Source organism: Bos indicus, chromosome 3, assembly GCF_029378745.1.
Source record: "Bos indicus isolate NIAB-ARS_2022 breed Sahiwal x Tharparkar chromosome 3, NIAB-ARS_B.indTharparkar_mat_pri_1.0, whole genome shotgun sequence".
NCBI classification, from domain to species: domain Eukaryota; kingdom Metazoa; phylum Chordata; class Mammalia; order Artiodactyla; family Bovidae; genus Bos; species Bos indicus.
The window spans coordinates 26873505-26894462 of NC_091762.1; positions in this window are offsets into that span (position 1 = coordinate 26873505).

A 20958-nucleotide genomic window follows, 5' to 3' on the forward strand; every position below is an offset into this window, starting at 1 on the left:
TGTGCCCCCCAACTTAGGAGTCACTAAGCCCAGCTTTGCCTTCCTACTTAACACCCGTCTCTTCTCTCTGGTACCTCTGCTTGTGCCCTCGTTATGCCTTCCCAAAAGCTCAGGTGAGAATGCGAAACAGGAGGCAAGCAGGAAGCATTTTATACTAAAAGCCGAGTATGTTGTAGCTTCAGTGCTGATGAGAAAGGCCACATGTGTGAGTGTTTGCAGCCTGGTCCCGCTGATACTCGGCCTCACATTAGCATTGCATCAGCACCAGTGCACAGCTATGCTCACTGCCAGGCAGCAACTGACTGTTCTTGCAAAGGCGGCCTCATGTAATCAGCCACCCATGTATGTTCCAAGGTGGGAGACCTCCGTCTCTGAGCACCAAGTCCGTTGCCAAGTGTTATTATTCTCTGGGGCAAAAACTTGAGTTTCCTTTTCCTTCTGCGTTTCCCACCCACACAGCAGACAGGAGAGAATCAGCCCACGGAAAAAATTCCTGTGTGAAGTCTGGATGCCTGAAATGAGAGTCATTGAGACTGGAAGTCCCCCAGGGGGGTAAATTCCTCTGAGAGAAGATGGAATACATGTTTGTCACTAGCCGTATAATCATGTGATTACAGAGAAGCGAGTTTTAAGCCAAACCAAGCCGGCCCACGTGTACCAGTTATACAGATCTAGGTAGATAGGTCCTGCTTGTAAGCCTCAGTTTCCACATTCTCAAGCTGACTGTGAGTCAGATAAAGTGATGGGTGTCGGGCATCTAAGGGCAGTGCCTGGCCCCTAGGAGACCCTCAGCAAACATCAGCTTTCTTTCCTGTCTGCCATTACACTCTGGATAAGGGGCCTACTTAAGAGAATAAGGGAAGGGACGACATCGAGACACTTTGCCTTCATAAAAAAGTCAGGAAAGCTGGAGGCTCTCAGGGCTTCTGAGCACTGTCCAGCAAGAAAGCGGGGGACTTAAGACTGACAAGACCTAGGAAACTATTATTTTTTTAGGGCACATGTTGCTTTTCTCTGCTTTTTATTTTTGTAGCCTTCTTTCCCGTGTTTATTTCTCAGGATTGCTTAGCTGGATCGCCAACAGGGCCTGTGAGCTTGTAAGCTAAGAAGCAGTGAAACAGAGCCCTTCTCACCTGCTGGGCTTGGGGACATGAGCCCAGGTCACAAGAAGCTGGTGCTGGCTGAAGAACAGAGGAAAACAGATTAAGGGCCAGCACTTGAGGAGAGCAGGAAGGAGACCCCAGCTGGCTGAGCCCTGAGAAGGGTCCACCGTGGCTGGAAGTCCATACACCTCTCCAACAAACAGCAAAACACAGGAAATGCTGGTGGCATGAAGAGATGAATAGGGAAGGTGGAAGGAGGAGTGCTGCGCTTGGATTCAAGCTGGGAGACCCAGTTTAAAGACAGCTCTGACTTTGCCTGCTTGCTAGCTGTGTGCTCCCCACAGTCCCTCTTTGAGCCTCAGTTTCAATGAGTCTGAAATGGCAAGGAGGGGGAGGGGCAGTCATTCCGCTTGCTTGATTTTGATCAAAAGGTTGTGATGAGGGCTAGATAAGGTAACCAATGAAAATCTTACACGTGATGGTGAGAGTGGCCATCAGAAACTTGTGGGGATCTGTACCATTTTAGAGATGCAGATGTAGAGAACAGATATGTGTGTGTGTGGAGGGCTGGGGAGTGGGATGGATCGGGATTGACAGTATATACACTATGTGCTCAGTCACTTCTCCTATCCGACGCTTTAGGAGGCTATGGACTGCAGTCCACCAGGCTCCTCTGTCCATGGGATTCTCCAGGCAAAAATACTGGACTGGACTGATGTTTCCTCCTCCAGGGGGTCTTCCCCACCCAAACTACCATGTGTAAAATAGGCAGGAAGCTGCTCTATAGCACAGGGAGCTCAGCGTGGTGCTCCATGGTGACCTAGATGGGTGCGATGGGGCCGTGAGAGGGAGGCTCAACAGGAAGGGGATGTAGATATATATACAGCTGATTTTGCTTCATTGTACAGCAGAAAAGAACACAACATTGTAAGGTGATTATACCACCAATCAAAAAAAAAAAAAACGTATGGGGAAATCATCAAAAGGAGGTTTCTGGATTTAGTTCAGGCACAGTCAGATCCCGCTACAGAAGACAAGGCAATCTTTTCAGAGTCAGGTGGGCTGAGCCGAAAAGAAAACTATCACCAATCACAGCACCAGGATCCAGCAGCTCCTGGGGCTGCTTTCTTTCCAAAGGATCCTGGGGCAAAGCTGCCTGCTGCTGCCACCCTCTGGTCACAACCTGAACTGCACCCTTGCTAATGTCACTGCTGATGGTTAGAACACACTTTGCATATGAATAGTATTTGTATAATGTTTTTGCTTACACTTTTCCCCTCTAAAAAATTATATTTATTCATCCACACAATATCCTTGCACTGTAAGAATTTTCATAGATGAATAAACCAAAGCTTAAAGAATTTAAAGCTTCCTCGGTGAAGACTTAGCCAGGAGGTGACCCAGATTCTCTGATCCAAGAACTGTATTCTTTCTGCCACTACTATAGTAGGTATCCGAATCTGAGGATGGGGTTCTCCTGACATCTTCTCCTATCCCAACCCCGCCTCCAGGGTCTCAAACTCCCAATACCCCTCTGTGTCTGAGGTTGCCCATGGGCAGGGATGGTGAAACTAGAAAAGAAGTGAGCAGGGCACATGGTGCCCCAGTCCTCCCAAGAATCTCACATGGATGAAGGAGGTGAGACACGCATCCGGAGGTGATACAGACATCCACGGGCCCTGGTACCCATGCGAAGTGCTACAGGCAGGCTCAGGTGGAGTTCATGGGAAGGTAAAGCGGTTCCAGCTGGGAGAGGTGATGCCTGAGCTGACTGTTAAAAGGCTAACGGGGTGCAAGTTCATCAAGGGGTCAGTGAAGGACATCCCAGGCTGAAGGCCCGGGAGGAGGGAAGCACAGATACAGACAAACTTCAGTGAGAGGGGAAGAGGCATTCCTGTTTGGCTGAGAAGACGGCAGTGATGCTGGATGTGGAGATTGGGCGAGGGATGAAATTCCTCCTACTTTGTAAGGCCATCCATTCAACTTGTGTAACCAATATTTGTTGCGACAGGCACACATTCAGTTTGTTTCTAGGGACAATTGCAAAACCAACACTTTGTCACATAGCTTTGAATTTATTCAATGAATATTTATTGACTGCCTACTTTCCCTGTGCCAGGCACTCTCCTGGGTCCTGGGATGTTCTCCCCACCCACCCACCCCTCAATGAACTTACATTCTACTGGAGACACAGACAATATACAACAGAAATGAGTAACATATAAATAAGCATTTAGATGGTGAAAATGAGGGAGAAAAATAAGGAATGAAGGGGGAATGTGGGGAGGGTGGAGGGTTTGCACTCTTAGAGAGTGTGACCACAAATGTCTCACTGAGGAAGTAGCGTTGGGTAAAGGCCCGAGAGAGTGAGGTAGGGGGACGGTGGGGTGAGACCGCAGCCTGTTTGGGGAGAGGGGTGCGAATGCAGACGTGTTGGGGTGGAGCAGCGGTGGCCGGGGGCGGGGGGGTAGGGGGAGGAGAAAAGGTCTAAGGCAGAGGTGAGACAGGTGGTAGGCAGTCATAGGAGGCTTTGTTCAGAGCAGGAGCAACTCCGTGCTGTCCGCCTTGAAGTCCCATTCTTTCTGCAGAGTCAAAACAATGTGAAAGGAGCCTGTTCTGCAGTTTGTATAGATTTGACAGGGGTGTGGGGAGGGGAGGCCACGGGGTCCTGGGACACATAACTCACCATCACAGACTTAGTGGCATAAAACAACCTCCATGCTGTTGTGATCCCAGAACCTGTGGGCACGACTCTTCCTGAGCTGGCGCGTCTGGAGCCTCCACTTGAAGGGATGCTGGGAGAGCTGGGCCTGGGAAGAGGCAGGTCCAACAGGGCCTGAAGCCTGCCCTGGGGGGGGGCTGCAGCAGCCGGCCAGAGGACCCCCCGTGCCCCTTCCCGGGGCGGTGTGAGGGATTCCTTCTGAGAGCGAGGGGCCACCAGAGAGCCAGCACTCCGAGAGGAGTGGGCACAAGGCCCTGGCCTCTTATGACCTAGTCTCAGGAGTCCCAGAACATCATTCCCACCACTCAGATGGCTGAAGGAGTCACAGAGCTCAGACTTCAGGGGAGGAGTGCCATGTCTTAATGGGAACCATGTCTTAATGGGAAGCATCTCAAAAAAACCAGCAGCCTTGTAAAATGCCACCACAATGAACCTTAAGGCAGGAGCGGGAGAACTGTAGACATGAGCTTTGGGGTTTTGTTTTGTTAAATATTTATTTATCTTTTTGGCTCTGCTGGGTCTTAGTTGTGGCAGGTGAGATCTTTAGTTGCTGCGTATGAACTCAGAGTTGCAGCATGTGGGATCTATCCATAGTTCCCCAACCAGGGATTGAACCCCCGCCACCTGCATTGGCAGCACGGAATCTTACCCACTGGACCACTGAGGAAGTCCCAACATGAGTTTTTAATAAGGATGAAGACCCAAGTTATATTTAACCCTGTGCTCTAGCAAAGAGGTCTACTGCCTGTGTGTCTCTGGGCCTTTAAAAAATCAAGCTCTGATGCACTTGGGAGTGTGTGATTCACAACAACCCATATACGAAAACAAGCCAAGTGTCCATCAGCAGATGAATGGAAAAAGGAATTGTGGTATATGCATACAATGGAATATTTTTCATCCTTTACAAAGAAGGAGACCCTGCCATTTTGACAACATAGATAATAGCAGACATTATGCTACAGAAGGACAAAGGCTGTCTGATTCCATTTGTTCGAGGTACCTAAAATAGTCACACACACGGAAGCAGAGAACACCACACTGCCGCCAGGAGCCGAGGGAAGGGGTGATGGGGAGTCATTGTTCAGCAGGGGGGGAAGTTCCGGGTTAGGTCGGATAAGTAAGGTCTGAAGATGAGCTCTTCTACACAGCACCTGCACTTCACAATAGGGGAGTGTGCACCTTAGCGTTTGTAAAGAGGGCAGATCTCACCATTGTGTTCTTTTTCCCGAGCTTTACTGAGAAGTACTTGACATATAACCTCGTATAAATTTAAGGTATACAAGAGGGAATGTTGCGAAATAATTATCATAGTAAAGTTAGTTAACAGCTCCAACCCCTCACTTAATTATCTTTGTGTGTGCATGTGTGTGTGTGTGTGTGTGTGGTAAGAATATTGAAGACCTACTCTTAGCAGCTTTTATGTACATAATACAGTATTGTCAACTGTAGTCACCAAGCTGTATGTCAGATTCCCCAGAAAGTATTCCTTTCATGACTAGAAGTTTGTACACTAACATCTCCATTGTCCCTACTTCCAGCTCCTGGCAACCACTGTTCTGCTCTCTTTGAGTCTGACTTTTTCAGATTCCACATTTAAGTGAGCGCATACGGTATTGGTCTTTTTCTGAATTATCTCACTTAGCATAATGCCCTCAAGGTGCATCCATGTTGTCGCAAATGGCAGGATTTCCTCCTTCTTATGGCTGAATTATCTATTTTCTGTAGCAGTTTACCATTCAGGTTGCTTCCATGTCTTGGCTATGGTAAATAATGCTGCCATGCACTTAGCGTGCAGCTCTCTCTTTGAGTCAGTGTTTTTATTTTCTTTGGGAATAAACCCAGAAGTGGGACTTGCTGGATCACACAGTAGTTCTATTTTTAATTTTTTGAGGAATCTCCATCCTATTTTCCACAGTGGCTGTACCATCATGTTGAGTGTTGTTATGACAGACAAACAAAGGGACACAAGCGTACATTGGGAGGTGTTGTTAGGTCTGTTACCTAGATTGTAGTGTCTGTTACCATGAGCATGCCATCATGGATCTCTGCATATGTCCAAACTCTTCAAATCGTGTACATTAAATATGTGCAGTTCTTTGCATATCAATCATACATCAATAAACCTGTTCAAAAGAAAAGAACAGTTCCCGGGGAAAGGGGGACTACATCCTGGTCCTTCTCCACCGTGGGCTGTGTCTATAAACATATAATTAGCCCCTCCTCTTTCTCCACGGGGAATGGGGCAGTGTCGGGTGCCAAAACTGTGCCAAGTATGTATTAATAAACTCTGAACCATATTGGCAGCTTTGTGGTTTTCTGCAGCCTTTTGCAGCCTGGAAAACGTTTTCCTATTAGAAGCCCCTGCTGTTTTATCTATTACACGTGAAACCGAATAAGTCTCCACACGTCCACTGGGAGCTGGGGAGTAGCATCAGAGTGTGCAGCGAGGGGAAAGGAATTAAAAAGGGAGCTAATGTCATCCGTGGGGAATCGCGGGTGGGGGGTGGGGGTGGGGGATTGGGGACCGCTCCAGAGGAGAAGGGGCTGCGGAAGGATTTTTCGCCATGTGTTGCGGCCACTCGAGCAGGAGCACGCGCCTGCTGTCCGCGCGCCCCCCAACATATAAAAGGCAGCTGCACGGAATGTTACACATGGGCTGACTTACAGGGAGAAAAATTTTTATCTCACAAGGCAGATTTGATTTCCCGAGACCATATGCTTGCTTGTCTTTTTCCCCGAAGAGCCCACGATCTCATGCGGGAAAAATTCAGTTTTATTGGCTCTCGGAGAAGAGGGAATTGGAAATGTTAGCTAAATAGAGACCGCATGGACCAGAATCTCTGAGCACTCCCCCGGGGCTGTGGAGGAGTGTCAGGCTATGAAACTGCAGATCCGAGGACAGAAATGCAAAACCGAGAAGAGCTGTGGCTGGGAGCAAGGCAGTGTGGGCTCTGGTCCCTGCTCTGTTGCTCACGACCTCCGAACCACGCTCTGCCTGTGATGTGGGGGGTGGACACGATTCGCCCCGTTTGTGTTGCAAAACCGACGTATAAGTGTTGCACAAGGGGCACCATATGCGACACTGACTTGGGACTTAACAGGGGTAGTTGCAGGCCAGATATTGTTATTATTAATATTTGAAGACAACTTACACTCTGACCAAAGCTAAGGTATTTGTCCAGTTTTTAAGCAACTATTACTTGAACACTGTATTAGGACTCTCTGTCTACAAGTGGCATCAAGTCAAATGAAAATGCCTTATTCATAATAGGGAAGTGATTACTTCATTCATTCATTCAGTCAGTAAGTTGACAACACTTTGAGTCTCTGCTCTGTGCCAGCTGCCTTTCTAAGAGTTGGGTGCACAGCAGCAAACTGAGCACCCCAAGTTTCTCATAGGATGTGCACGCCAAGGAGGAGATACAGACAATAATAGCCACAAATATATGTTATTTTTCAGGAAGTGATGCGTGATATAAGGAAAAATCAGGCAAGGCAAGGGGATACAGGGTGACAAGGAAGGGCTACTTTAGGGAGGACTGGCCAGAGATGACCTCACTGGAAAGGCAGCGGGTGAGCAGAGCTGTAAAGGCAAGAGGGAGCAAACTGTGCAGAGGCCTGATGGAAGGTGTCCCAGGGAGCGGGGACAGCGGGCGCACAGACCCTGTGGCGGGAGTCAAAGGCCAGTGAGCACGGAGTGGGCCGAGCTAGAGCAGGAGTGGTGGGAGATGAGGTCAGAGGGAAGCAGGAGGGTCCTGCAAGGCCTGTGAGTCAAGAAAAAGTTCTTGCATCTGAACAGAGAGCTTTTAGAAGGTTCTAAGCAGAGCAGTGGTATTATCTGACCTATGGTTTTAACAGGATCACTCAGGCTACCTTGTGGAGAATAGTGCACGAGGGCTGGGATGGAGGCGGGGGTTCAGCGTGCAGGTGTTGCAGTGGCCTGAGCCTAAGGACTGGGAAGGGAGCAGTGGACACACAAGGAGGAGCTGGATTATTGATGTAACTCGAAGGCAGTGCTGGTGGGACGTGTTTACAGCTTGGATGTAGGGTATAGGATGCTGCAGGCTTCCCTCGTGGCTCAGTGGTAAAGAATCTGCCTGCTAAGCAGGAGACACAGGTTGGACCCCTGGGTCTGGAAGAAGGAAATGGCAACCCACTCCAGTATTCTTGCCTGAAGAATCCCATGGACAGTGGAGCCTGGTGGGCTACAGTCCATAGGGTTGCAAAAGAGTCAGACATGAATTAGCGACTAAACAACAACTGTAGGTCTAGAGTGTTCCAACACAGTTGGACCCGTGAGCTCAAATATTAGAACCAAGACTCATAGCCTTTCTGTGTCTCTTGGTGCCGTTCTCTCCTGTGCTGGCCTCATTTTCAGCTGGGCTCTTCCCCAGGCTGGTAATGATGGCCACCAACCCCTATGGCCCATCAGCTTGCTCAGAAAAGTAAGGAAGATTGTGTTCCAAAGAATCTTCAAAGGATGCCCTCTCTGGCCTTGTTGGTTTGAACAGGGTCCTGTGCTCACACCAAATCAATGAGAATGACCAGGGAAGGGAATCACGTTGACTCGGTTAGGCTGAACCACAAGCTCCCTTCCTAGAGCAGTGGGTGGTGTTAGCTTCCCCTTGGTGCAGGGCGAGCTGCAGGTAAAGGACCCAAACTCAAGAGTGGCTGCTGAGAGAAGGGGGCTCGGTACAGCGTGGCTTCCACTATGGGCGCTGCAACCAGGAAGACTTTAGCAAGGGCATCTCAGCAAACAGGAAAAGGTATACAACAAAGCTGCAAACTGGGGAGCTGTTCCATGTGGAGGCTGAGGGAGAGGGGAGGCCAGAGATAATTCTAGAATAAGTTAAGCAATGTGTTCATAGACATGAGGGCCATGGGATCCAAGTACGTTTACGTTGCCAAGGGGTGAGATGATGAGATAGGTTTTGTCATCTGGGACACATGCAAACGATGGACCACAAGCCAAGGCAGAACAAAATAGATGCTGAATGAGAGCCATGAGCAAAACGCACCTGAGAAACTTAAAACTGAGGTGCCTGCAGTTCAGAAATGAGAGATGGACAACACTCAGGTAGACGTTTAGATCAGGAATGCTGTTTCACTGTCACTGATAACAAGCGCTTAATTATCCACGGCCACTGGCCCTGCTAGGTGGGCAGCATCTTTTCAGTCATTAGCTTCCCCAGCAGTCCATGCCCCGAGCTGCTAATAGGCGGCCCATCTGACTGCACAGCTTCCTCTCCTGCTTTGCCCCAGGCATAGCTTTCTGTACTAGCCTCAAAACAGCCAGGGGAAGAACCACCAGCAGCTGAGGGGCAAAAAGCACTTTGGCTGCAGATGGAAAACTGGAGAAACCTGGATGGTTTTCAGGGGAGAAACAGGTGGCAAAGGAGGGGGCCCACCCATAACTAAAGCCCAGGCCACCCAGCACTTCTAAAGGGGAAGCAAAATACAATCAGTGCAACTTCCTCCAAAGACTGAGGAGAGTCACAGAGAAACACACTCCCATGTGTGGAGAAAAAGGGAGAGAATTAAACGAGAACACTCTGCATCAGTTAAAGCTTCCTGGGAAAAAGATAAGAGTGGTGAAAAATCAGAATTAGATCACACTAGCCAAAGCAATTAAGGAGAATAAGATGTGCTTTTTACAAATATCAGGGGAAAGGAGATTATGAAGGGGAAATAAGACTTAATAAATTCAGAGGACCATGAAATTAATGATGACCACAAACGACTGAAATACTCAATTCATTCTTTGTTAGCCTTTAGCTAGGAAAACAAAGAGAAGAAATTGAGCAATTAAAAAGCAAGGACAAGTTGAGAAAAGAATGAAGTAACTGCTGGCAGGGAGGAGGTGTCTAGCCCCACGATCCGCAAACTTTACAGGCACTTTGGTGGGATCCAACACCTAGGGTTCGTGGGTCAGCCCCAGCCCGGCACGTGCGCTGGGCTGGTGAGCGTGGTGCCCTTGTTTTCCTGAGTCTAATGAACTGATGGGGCTGAGGAAAGGAAGAAGAGTGAGAGGTGGGAGGAGAGACTCCTAAGCTGAATTTGGAACCATTGTAACGGCCCCAACTAAGTTGCTGGTCTTCAGTGTGGCTGTCCCCCTCCCCTCCCACTCTTCCTACCCTGCTCCAGGTCCTCTGTCCTTCCAGGCTTAGTATCCAGTGTTTAGTGCCCATTTCTTGGCGTATTCTCTGTGAAGAGCTCACCCACAAGACTGGCCTGTTTCTGAGAACTGGGAGGAAGTATGGAGAGGCTCAGTGGTAAAGAATCTGCCTTGCTAATGAAGGAGACACAAGAGACACGGTTCAATCCCTGGTTGGGAAGACCCCCTGGAGAAGTAAATGGCAGCCCACTCCAGTATTCTTGCCTGGGAAATCCCATGGAGGAAGGAGCCTGAAAGGCTAGACAACAGTCCACAGGGTCACAAAGAGTCCAACACGACTGAGCAGCTTAACAACAACATGAAGGTCAGGGTGGGCTGACCAAGCACGAGTGACTTCTGTTTTGCCTAAGTGGGGAGATCAAGTTGATTTCTATAACTTGCAACCAGAAATCCTAACTTACCCCGCCAACTTCTATGACAGGTACTGGACATAGAAGGTTATGCCGTCAAGGGCACTGCTCTCAGAGAGTTTGTGGCCCCATAAGAGAGACATCACACATACCCAAATCCTTGGAATACTGTGTGATGGATGCAATCATGGTGGACATCTGGAGGCAGTGCCCCAGTGGAGTTGTTGTAGCCACGCCTTCCAGGAAACAAATTCACTCAGAAGGACAATGCAGATAGTGGAGTGTAGTTTATTACACCAGCGGGCCCAAGGCAGAGTCTCCTCTTGGCCAAGGACCCCGACCAGCATTTGTGAAAATCTTTTATACCCCATGTGTTCGTGTCTGAACCCACCACTCCAAATTCCTTGAGACTTACATAAACAAAGGAAGGGTAAATACAATCCCAATAACCCCATCATTCACGTATTATGTGCTCAAACAGTTAAACAATTGGCCAATAATCAATAAGCCCAAGGTGACACTCAGATAGGTACAGAAAAATTTATGGCCTGTCTGGAGGGAGTCTTATCCTTCTGTTGTTGTTTTCATAGGCACTAAACACAGAGCTCAGAGTCCATTGGAGAGGTGGCCAAGCATGATCAGCATGAACAGGCCTAGGATGGAGGCCAGGCCCTATGAATTCCCTCTTCAAAGTCAGAGGTCCAACTCTACCCAGGTGGACCAGGGAAGGCTTCTAAAGTTTACTGTGCTTGCTTCTGACAGATGCCTGGGATGTTTGACATGTGGCAAAGGAGCTCTCTTCAGACAGCAGCAACCCAAGTGGTAAGAGCAAGAGGCACCAACAGCATGTGTCAAAAGTCATTCCTTTTCATTTCTAAATCTTTCCAACGTCTCCTTCCTCTGGCTGCCTCACATTCTCTTGCAGCACAAATATTTCTTGCTAGAGAGAGTGTTTTAGAAATAGATTAAACTTTTAGCTAAACTCAAGCATTAGGACATTTCACCTCCCTTAACGGTATTACAAAAAGGGCTGAAGTGTGAGGTCAGGGCTTAACCAAACAGTGGACTTCCTGACTTGGTGGTTATAGAGGTTTGGAGGGAGTTGGGTGGGGTGGGGACCTCAAGGACTGGAGAGCACCCCGTTGATGACCATGTGCTATGCCCAGATGGCCCTTAGGCCCCTGGAAGCACACAGCACCTCATCACCTTCTTTTCCCCTTCCTTTATTCAAGGAAGTGCCAGCTGAGCACACAGATGTGATTCTGCCCTCCCAGAGACCAGCGGTTCACAGGAGGCTCAGATCACCCCAGGAATGAAGGGACAGCTGCCAAGGGAAGATGTGCTGGAAAGGAGAGGCATGGGCATTGTGACCATGGATCCAGAGTGGGAGGACCAGGAAAATCAGGGAGGCCTCCCTGAGAAAGCTCCACTGACCTGGGATAGGAAGGGCAGGTGCCCTACCTAAACCAAGCAGGTGGGAATGAAGGAGGAAACAGAACAGGCTCACACTTCAGCCCTTTTTGGAATGCGGTTAAGGGAGCTGAAATGTCCTCTAGCTGTCAAAAGGACAGAATCTCAGAACGTCACTGCCTGCTCACAAGTCAATGCTGCCTCTCGGCACAGACAGAAACCTCCAGGGATTCAGGTAAAAGGCACGCTGCCCTTTGAACACCTGGAAGTGGGCTTCACTGAAATGAAACCTCACCGACACTACAATTACCTCCTGGTCATAGTATGTATATTCTCCGGTTGGGTAGAAGCTTTTCCTACCCAGACTGAAAGAGCATCAAAAGTAGCCTGGTGCCTGCTTAGGGAGATGGTTCCTAGATTTGGATTTCCTACCAGCATTGGATCGGATAATGGCTCGGCTTTCATAGCTGATTTAGTATGACAAGTAAGCAAAACTTTAAACATCAAGTGGAAATTACATACAGCATATAGGCCCCAGAGTTCTGGGATGGTGGAAGGAACCAACTGGACACTTAGAGAGACACTCTCCAAGTGGATCTTAGAGACTGACTGTTCCTGGGTGGACTTGTTTCCGATGGCTCTGCTCAGACTCAGGATGACCCCACAGTCCCATGATTCTTCTCCATACAAAATTGTGTATGGGAGGCCCCTCCCATAATAAAACAGGTGTCAACAAATTTGCCTCAGGTAAGGGGAGATGAGATTTCACAGCAGATGGAACAACTGGGTAAGGTAATAAATCAGGTAACTAAGCTTCATGGGAAATAGATGGGGAAACAGTGGAAACAGTGTCAGACTTTATTTTGGGGGGCTCCAAAATCACTGCAGATGGTGTTTGCAGCCATGAAATTAAAAGATGCTTACTCCTTAAAAGAAAAGTTATGACCAACCTAGATAGCATATTAAAAAGCAGAGACATTACTTTGCCAACAAAGGTCCATCTAGTGAAGGCTATGGTTTTTCCAGTAGTCATGTATGGATGTGAAAGTTGGACTGTGAAGAAAGCTGAGCGCCAAAGAATTGATGCTTTTGAACTGTGGTGTTGGAGAAGACTCTTGAGCGTCCCTTGGACTGCAAGGAGATCCAACCAGTCCATTCTAAAGGAGATCAGCCCTGGGATTTCTTTGGAAGGAATGATGCTAAAGTTGAAACTCCAGTACTTTGGCCACCTTATGTGAAGAGTTGACTCATTGGAAAAGACTCTGATGCTGGGAGGGATTGGGGGCAGGAGGAAAAGGGGACGACAGAGGATGAGATGGCTGGATGGCATCACTAACTCGATGGACGTGAGTTTGAGTGAACTCCGGGAGATGGTGATGGACAGGGAGGCCTGGCGTGCCTCAATTCATGGGGTCGCAAAGAGTCAGACACAGCTGAGCGACTGAACTGAACTGAACTGCCTAGGCTTAAGGCATATGAATCATGGGTTAACTTTGATTGTATCTTTCTTTTCCTTTGTTCAGACTAGTTTCAGAGAATTTGGGGAGGTGGGTTTGGACACGTACACTTAGGGTATATAAGGTTTTCAGAAAAACTGGTCGGGGTCCTTGGCTAAAAGGAGACTCTGCCTTGGGCCCACAGTGTAATAAACTGCACTCCACTATCTGCATTGTCCTTCTGAGTGAGTTTGTTTCCCAGAACGCATGGCTACAACATTTGGTACATGGCCGGGAAACTCCTCAGAGACAAGTCCCATTTGGGACTACTCTGAGGCCTTGCAGCTTGAATCTTCTAGAAGGGGGAAGGCGCCTCGCCCTTCTGGAAGGATTCTGCTTCTCAATGCCCGGACCTTTCATGTTAGCAGGTAGTGGATGGCAGCAGGGGATCTGAGTGCTCAGGTGAGGAGGAACCCACCCGGCAGGGTGGAAGAGGGGGCCTGATCACCCCCCTGGGAGGGACTAGAAGAGGCACAGACCCACAGGAGCCTGGAATAGGCAGGTGGCAATGATTGCTTGGTACACAGGTTGACGAACATGTTAGGGCTTAGGAAGGAATTTTGTGAAGGTCATTTAGGAGGTGGTGTCCACGCCATCATGGGGAAAATTATTACCAAGCAATTGCCACGGGGTTTTCAGGAGAAGAAACTTGGTTTTTGTGTGCTCGTATTCTGCCCACCCCAAGGAGGCATCCCATCTGCTATGAAATTCTTGACCCCCTCAGAACTGTCAGGCTAGAAGGAGTGGGATACATAAGTGAGTACGAATTGGCTTTTCCAGAGACGGCCTGGGACGTGGAATATTTAACCCATCTGTATTTTCATCCACACCTGATCAAGGCCACCAAGGCAGAATGGACTTTAAAAGTTAAGGGAGAAACAGTCTTGGCTCACGTGGTGTTCTGGTTCAGCTGTGCTGACCGGCAGGTAAAGACATGCTGATCCCCCTTCTCCCTCTGGGATCTGGCAGGTAAGGCTCTTCTCACCCCAATTAGGAAGGAGGCAGAATGGCAATTTAAGTGTCATTGAGTGGAAATATCAGAAGTACATAGGGTACTGAGACCTTTGTAGACAGAAGGATAAGGAAAAGGAGAAGAAGGTCCGAGAAGGTAAGGAAGATGGGAGGAAGTGAATCTAAGGCAAGTGTATTGGAGTGCATGATTAAAAATTTAAAGAAGGGATTAGGAGAAGACTATGGGGTGAAGATGAAGCCTAACCGCCTCCACATACTCTGTGAGGTCGAATGGCCCCCTGTGGGAGTAGGATGGCCGCCAGAGAACACCATGAACTTACAACTAGTGGAAGCAGTCTATACAGTAGTCACAGGAGAGCCATGACACCTGGATCAACATCCATATATTGACTCATGGCTGGGGTTAGCTCAAGACCCTCCTACTTGGACAAGGTTCTGTATCCAGAAAGGAAAGGGAAAAATATTAATGGCACAAAAATTGACTGATGATAAAAAAGCAAATTCTACAGGATTTGGACAGGGATATCCTGACCCCTCCCCCATACTGGACAATGACGCGCCTGCCTCCCAGTGTTCCACCAGGACCGGAGGCCGCCTTACTGCCCAATCCAGGGCCACGTGAAGTTCCCTCAGCAGCCACTGCTCTTCCACCAGCTCTCCCGGAGTTCGTAGAGCCACCGTTTCGGCAGACTCCAATCCCAGCAATGGAGACCTCTGGTCAATGCCCCCAGGATTCCACCTCAGCTGGACCTCCTAGACTGTATCCACCTCTCTCGGTGAGTACTGATGGGAAGTGGGAAGAAACACAGCAATTAGACAGAGGCTGTGCTCCACCAAGGAACAGGGGGAAAAAACCCCGCTATAGATGCCCCTCAGAGAGCTACAACAGCCTCCAGTTCAGGACGCATGGGGCACTACCATCAGCCCTCTGTAGCCTATTATTACCAGCCATTTTCCTCTACGGATATATTAAACTGGCAGAGACGCGCTCCACCATACTCGGGGGAGCCACAAGCCATGATTAGGCTAATGGAGACTATTTTTTGAACCCACCGCCCTGCATAGGATGACATAATCCAACTACTAGTCTCCCTTTTCAGCACTGAGGAAAGACACAGGATCCTAACTGAGGCCAGAAAATGGTTAAGAGAAATGGCACCTGAGGGGACTGCAAACCCACAGTGGTGGGCAGAACTAGCCATCCCCGATGAGAGGCCCAACTGGGACTGTAACACAGAGGAAGGGAGGGGCCACCTGGAGAGATATCCTATTTTACAAGGTCTCAAGATGGGGGCCCGGAAAGCTATAAGTATTGCAAAACCCTCTGAAGTTATTCAAAGGGAAAGCGAATCACCCTCTGAGTTCTGCGAAAGACTGTGCGAGGCCTATAGCCTTTATACGCCAATAGACCCAGCCAGAGGCTGCTCAGTCTCACATGGTGATAAATGCAGCCTTTGTGTCTCTAGCCTACCCTGAAAATGTCACATAGGGTGACACCAAGTGACCCATGAATTTTTATACATCCCTGAATGCCCAGCGCCTTTGTTAGGAAGAGACTTACTGTCTAAATTGGGGGCACAAGTGACCTTTCCCCCCACGAAAGACCCACTGTTTGAGTGGGCTCAACCACCTATTTACTCTTCCTCTCAGTAACCCCTCAAGATGAATGGAGGTTGCACAATCTCCCAGAAGGGAAACCAGATGGGCTAAACAGTCAAGAAAGAGAGTTAACTCAAAAATTCCCTGAAGAGAGTTAACTCAACAATTGCCTGAGGTCTGGGCAGAAGACAACTCCCCTACCCCCACCCCCCCATCCCCAGGCTTGCAAAACAAGTCCCACTGGTAATAGAACTCAAACCCGGTACAATTAAGTCAGCACCTGCCTTGGGCCTTCCAGACCTTGCTAGTTGGCTATGGGAGTGTTGTCCCAGACTATGGGGACATGGGACAGACCAGTGACTTATCTTTAATCAGCTGGACAATGTTGCCACTGGGTGGCTGGGATGCTTACGGGCAGTCGCTGCAGTTGCCTTACTGGTCCGGGAGGCAACCAAGCTGACTTTGAACCAAGATTTGTTTGTAAAAATCCTGCATGAGATCAACACTCTCCTGCGAGGGGACCCCTATAAATGGCTGTCAACATCCCAGACTACTCAATACCAGGGACTGTTATGTGAGAACCCCCATGTCACTACTGAGCCTTGTCAGGCCCTGAATCTGGCCACTCTCTTTCTTGTGGGAGAAGGAGGGCCCTCACATGATTGCAAGGAAATATGCCAGCAGACCTGACTTGAGAGACCAGCCAATCCCAGACCCATATTTGGCCCTGTACACCTAGGGCACCAGCCTGGTGAAACAATGACAATGACTGTCGGGGTATGCAGTAGTCATGGAAGAAACCATCGTTGAGGCTAGCTCTCTGCCATCACACTGGTCGGCTCAACTGGCCGAACTATATGCTCTAATCCAGGCCCTCCAGCTGTCAAAAGGACAGAATCTCAGAACTGCACTGCCTGCTCACAGGTCAATGCTGCCTCTCGGCACAGACAGAAACCTCCAGGAATTCAGGTAAAAGGCACGCTGCCCTTTGAACACCTGGAAGTGGACTTCACTGAAATGAAACCTCACCGACACTACAATTACCTGCTGGTCATAGTATGTATGTTCTCGGGATGGGTAGAAGCTTTTCCTACCCGGACTGAAAGAGCATCAAAAGTAGCCTGGTGCCTGCTTAGGGAGATGGTTCCCAGATTTGGATTTCCTACCAGCATTGGATCGGACAATGGCCCGGCTTTCATAGCTGATTTAGTATAACAAGTAAGCAAAACTTTAAACATCAAATGGAAATTGCATATAGGCCCCAGAGTTCTGGGATGGTGGAAGGAATCAACTGGACACTTAGAGAGACACTCTCCAAGTGGATCTTAGAGACTGACTGTTCCTGGGTGGACTTGTTTCCAACGGCTCTGCTCAGACTCAGGATGACCCCACATGGTTCTTCTCCATACAAAACTGTGTATGGGAGGCCCCCTCCCATAATAAAACAGGTATCAACAACAGGTAAGGGGAGATGAGATTTCACAGCAGATGGAACAAGTGGGTAAGGTAGTAAATTAGGTAACTAAGTTTGTACAAGAAAGGGTTCCGTTCCCCCTTGGGGAACAGATTCATGAATTTGTGCCCAGGGATCAGGTGTGGTCAAGGACTGGAAACACGACTTCTTGGCCCCACATTGGAAGGGTCCATATACTGTTGCTCTAACCAGCCCTACATGTATGCATGTGAGAGTTGGACTGTGAAGAAAGTTAAGTGCTGAAGAATTGATGTTTTTGAACTGTGGTGTTGGAGAAGACTCTTGAGAGTCCCTTGGACTGCAAGGAGATCCAACCAGTCCATTCTAAAGGAGATCAGTCCTGGGTGTTCTTTGGAAGGAATGATGCTAAAGCTGAAACTCCAGTACTTTGGCCACCTTATGTGAAGAGTTGACTCATTGGAAAAGACTCTGATGCTGGGAGGGATTGGGGGCAGGAGGAAAAGGGGACGACAGAGGATGAGATGGCTGGATGGCATCACTAACTCGATGGACGTGAGTTTGAGTGAACTCCGGGAGATGGTGATGGACAGGGAGGCCTGGCGTGCCTCGATTCATGGTGTCGCAAAGAGTGAGACACAACTGAGCGACTGAACTGAACTGAACTGAACTGAACCAGCCCTACTGCAGTTAAAGTTGCAGGTTTCACTCCCTGGATCCTCCACATGCAGGTGAAGAGGGCATACCACGCAGACACGGAGGACGCCGAGGAGACTACACAAAAGGACCCCACTGATCCCCGTGAAACCAAGGTCATCTTAAAGAAGAAACAAAGATGAAGCTCTACAATCAACTACTGCTACAAGGACTTGCTGGTATCATCTTGAGACTAACCATAGTTTCAGTACAAAGAGGGACCTGTGCTATAATTACAGTGGAATGTTGTGGGATGGTGGAAGGAACCAACCGGACACTTAAAGAGACACTCTCCAAGTGGATCTTAGAGACTGACTGTTCCTGCCTGGACTTGTTTCCGACGGCTCTGCTCAGACTCAGGATGACCCCACATGGCTCTTCTCCATACAAAATTGTGTATGGGAGGCCCTCTCCCATATATATCAGCCGCCCTAGATGACATCAAAGGTCAGGTAAAAGTTATGTCTGATGATAATCTTCCTTTTTGGACTTTGGTCCTATCTTGGGTGAAGCATGATTGGTGGAAAACTATATTTACCATTGTTATAGTTGCCTTGATAGATCTGCTTTGTGGGCCCTTAATTTTACAATGTCTTATGAACTTTGTAACCCAAAGGTTGATGTCGTTCTCCCAAATTGGAGGTCGGAGAGTCAGGGTGCAATATATCCCTATGAATGATGCTCATACTATGAGTTAAGAGCATCAAGAGGGAGAAATGAAGGAGGAAACAGACAGAACAGGCTCCATCTTGAAAGCAGGACTCCATCTTGGGCCAGATTGTTGACTTTGAGCTATATGCCCAGTATCTATAGAAACGACATACCAGCTGAAAAACCAGGCCCCCTGGATGGAAGAGCCCCAGGGCTCATACCTAGACTCTCTATTGCCTAAAAGAATACCCTAATTATCTGTGTAACCAAATAGAATAATAAATTCTATTATGCTTATTGGGGTATGACCACAGGCCTATTGATAATTGTCCACTGTTAACTACCTAGGCGGCTGTGACAGCGCACAAGTGCGGCCGAGAGGAGCTACCCCACGTCCGAGGTCAGGGGCAGAAGCCAGGAGGACCCCATGCCCGAGGTACGGTGGCCAAGAGGAGTTACCCTACATCCCAGGTCAGGGGCAATGGCCAAGAGTGCCAGGCTGCGACGGCGCAGGAGCAGCCTAGAGGAGCTACCCCACATCCGAGGTCAGGGGCAGTGGCTGGGAGGAGCTACCCCATGCCCGAAATCTGGGGCGGCGGCTGAGAGGAGCAACCCCACATCCAAGGAGCGGCAGCTGCACGGGCACAGGAGGGCCGAGAGGAATTATTCCACGTTCAAAGTCAGGAGGGGCGGCAGTGAGGAGATACTCCTCGTCCAAGGTAAGGAGCAGCAGCTGCACTTTGCTGGAGCAGCCGTGAAGAGACACCCCACGCCCAAGGTAAGAGAAACCCAAGTAAGACGGTAGGTGTTGCAAGAGGACATCAGAAGGCAGACACACTGAAACCATAATTACAGAAAACTAGTCAATCTAGTCACACTAGGACCACAGCCTTGTCTAACTCAACGAAACTAAGCCATGCCTGTGGGGCTACCCAAGACGGGTGGGTCATGGTGGAGAGGTCTGACAGAATGTGGTCCACTGGAGAAGGGAATGGCAAACCACTTCAGTATTCTTGCCTTGAGAACCCCATGAACAATATGAAAAGGCAAAATGATAGGATACTGAAAGAGGAACTCCCCAGGTCAGTAGATGCCCAATATGCTACTGGAGATCAGTGGAGAAATAACTTCAGAAAGAATGAAGGGATGGAGCCAAAGCAAAAACAACACCCAGTTGTGGATGTGACTGGTGATAGAAGCAAGGTCTGATGCTGTAAAGAGCAATATTGCATAGGAACCTGGAATGTCAGGTCCATGAATCAAGGCAAATTGGAAGTGGTCAAACAGGAGATGGCAAGAGTGAACGTCGACATTCTAGGAATCAGCGAACTAAAATGGACTGAAATGGATGAATTTAACTCAGATGACCATTATATCTACTACTGCGGGCAGGAATCCCTTAGAAGAAATGGAGTAGCCATCATGGTCAACAAAAGAGTCCTAAATGCAGTACTCGGATGCACTCTCAAAAATGACAGAATGATCTCTGTTCCGTTTCCAAGGCAAAGCATTCAAAATCACAGTAATCCAAGTCTATGCCCCAACCAGTAACACCAAAGAAGCTGAAGTTGAACAGTTCTATGAAGACCTACAAGAACTTTTACAACTAACACCAAAAAAAAGATGTCCTTTTCATTATAGGGGATTGGAATGCAAAAGTAGGAAGTCAAGAAACACCTAGAGTAACAAGCAAATTTGGCCTTGGAATACAGAATGAAGCAGGGCAAAGGCTAATAGAGTTTTGCCAAGAGAACACACTGGTCATAGCAAACATCCTCTTCCAACAACACAAGAGAAGACTCTACACATGGACATCACCAGATGGTCAACACTGAAATCAGATTGATTATATTCTTTGCAGCCAAAGATGGAGAAGCTCTATACAGTCAGCAAAAACAACACCGGGAGCTGACTGTGGCTCAGATCATGAGTTCTTTATTGCCAAATTCAGACTTAAATTGAAGAAAGTAGGGAAAACCACTAGATCATTCAGGGATGACCTAAATCAAATCCCTTATGATTATACAGTGGAAGTGAGAAATAGATTTAAGGGCCTAGATCTGATAGATAGAGTGCCTAATGAACTATGGAATGAGGTTCGTGACATTGTACAGGAGACAGGGATCAAGACCATCCCCATGGAAAAGAAATGCAAAAAAGCAAAATGGCTGTCTGGGGAGGCCTTACAAATAGCTGTGAAAAGAAAAGCAAAAAGCAAAGGAGAAAAGGAAAGATATAAGCATCTGAATGCAGTTCCAAAGAATAGCAAGAAGAGATAAGAAAGCCTTCCTCAGCAATCAATGCAAAGAAATAGAGGAAAATAACAGAATGGGAAAGACTAGAGATCTCTTC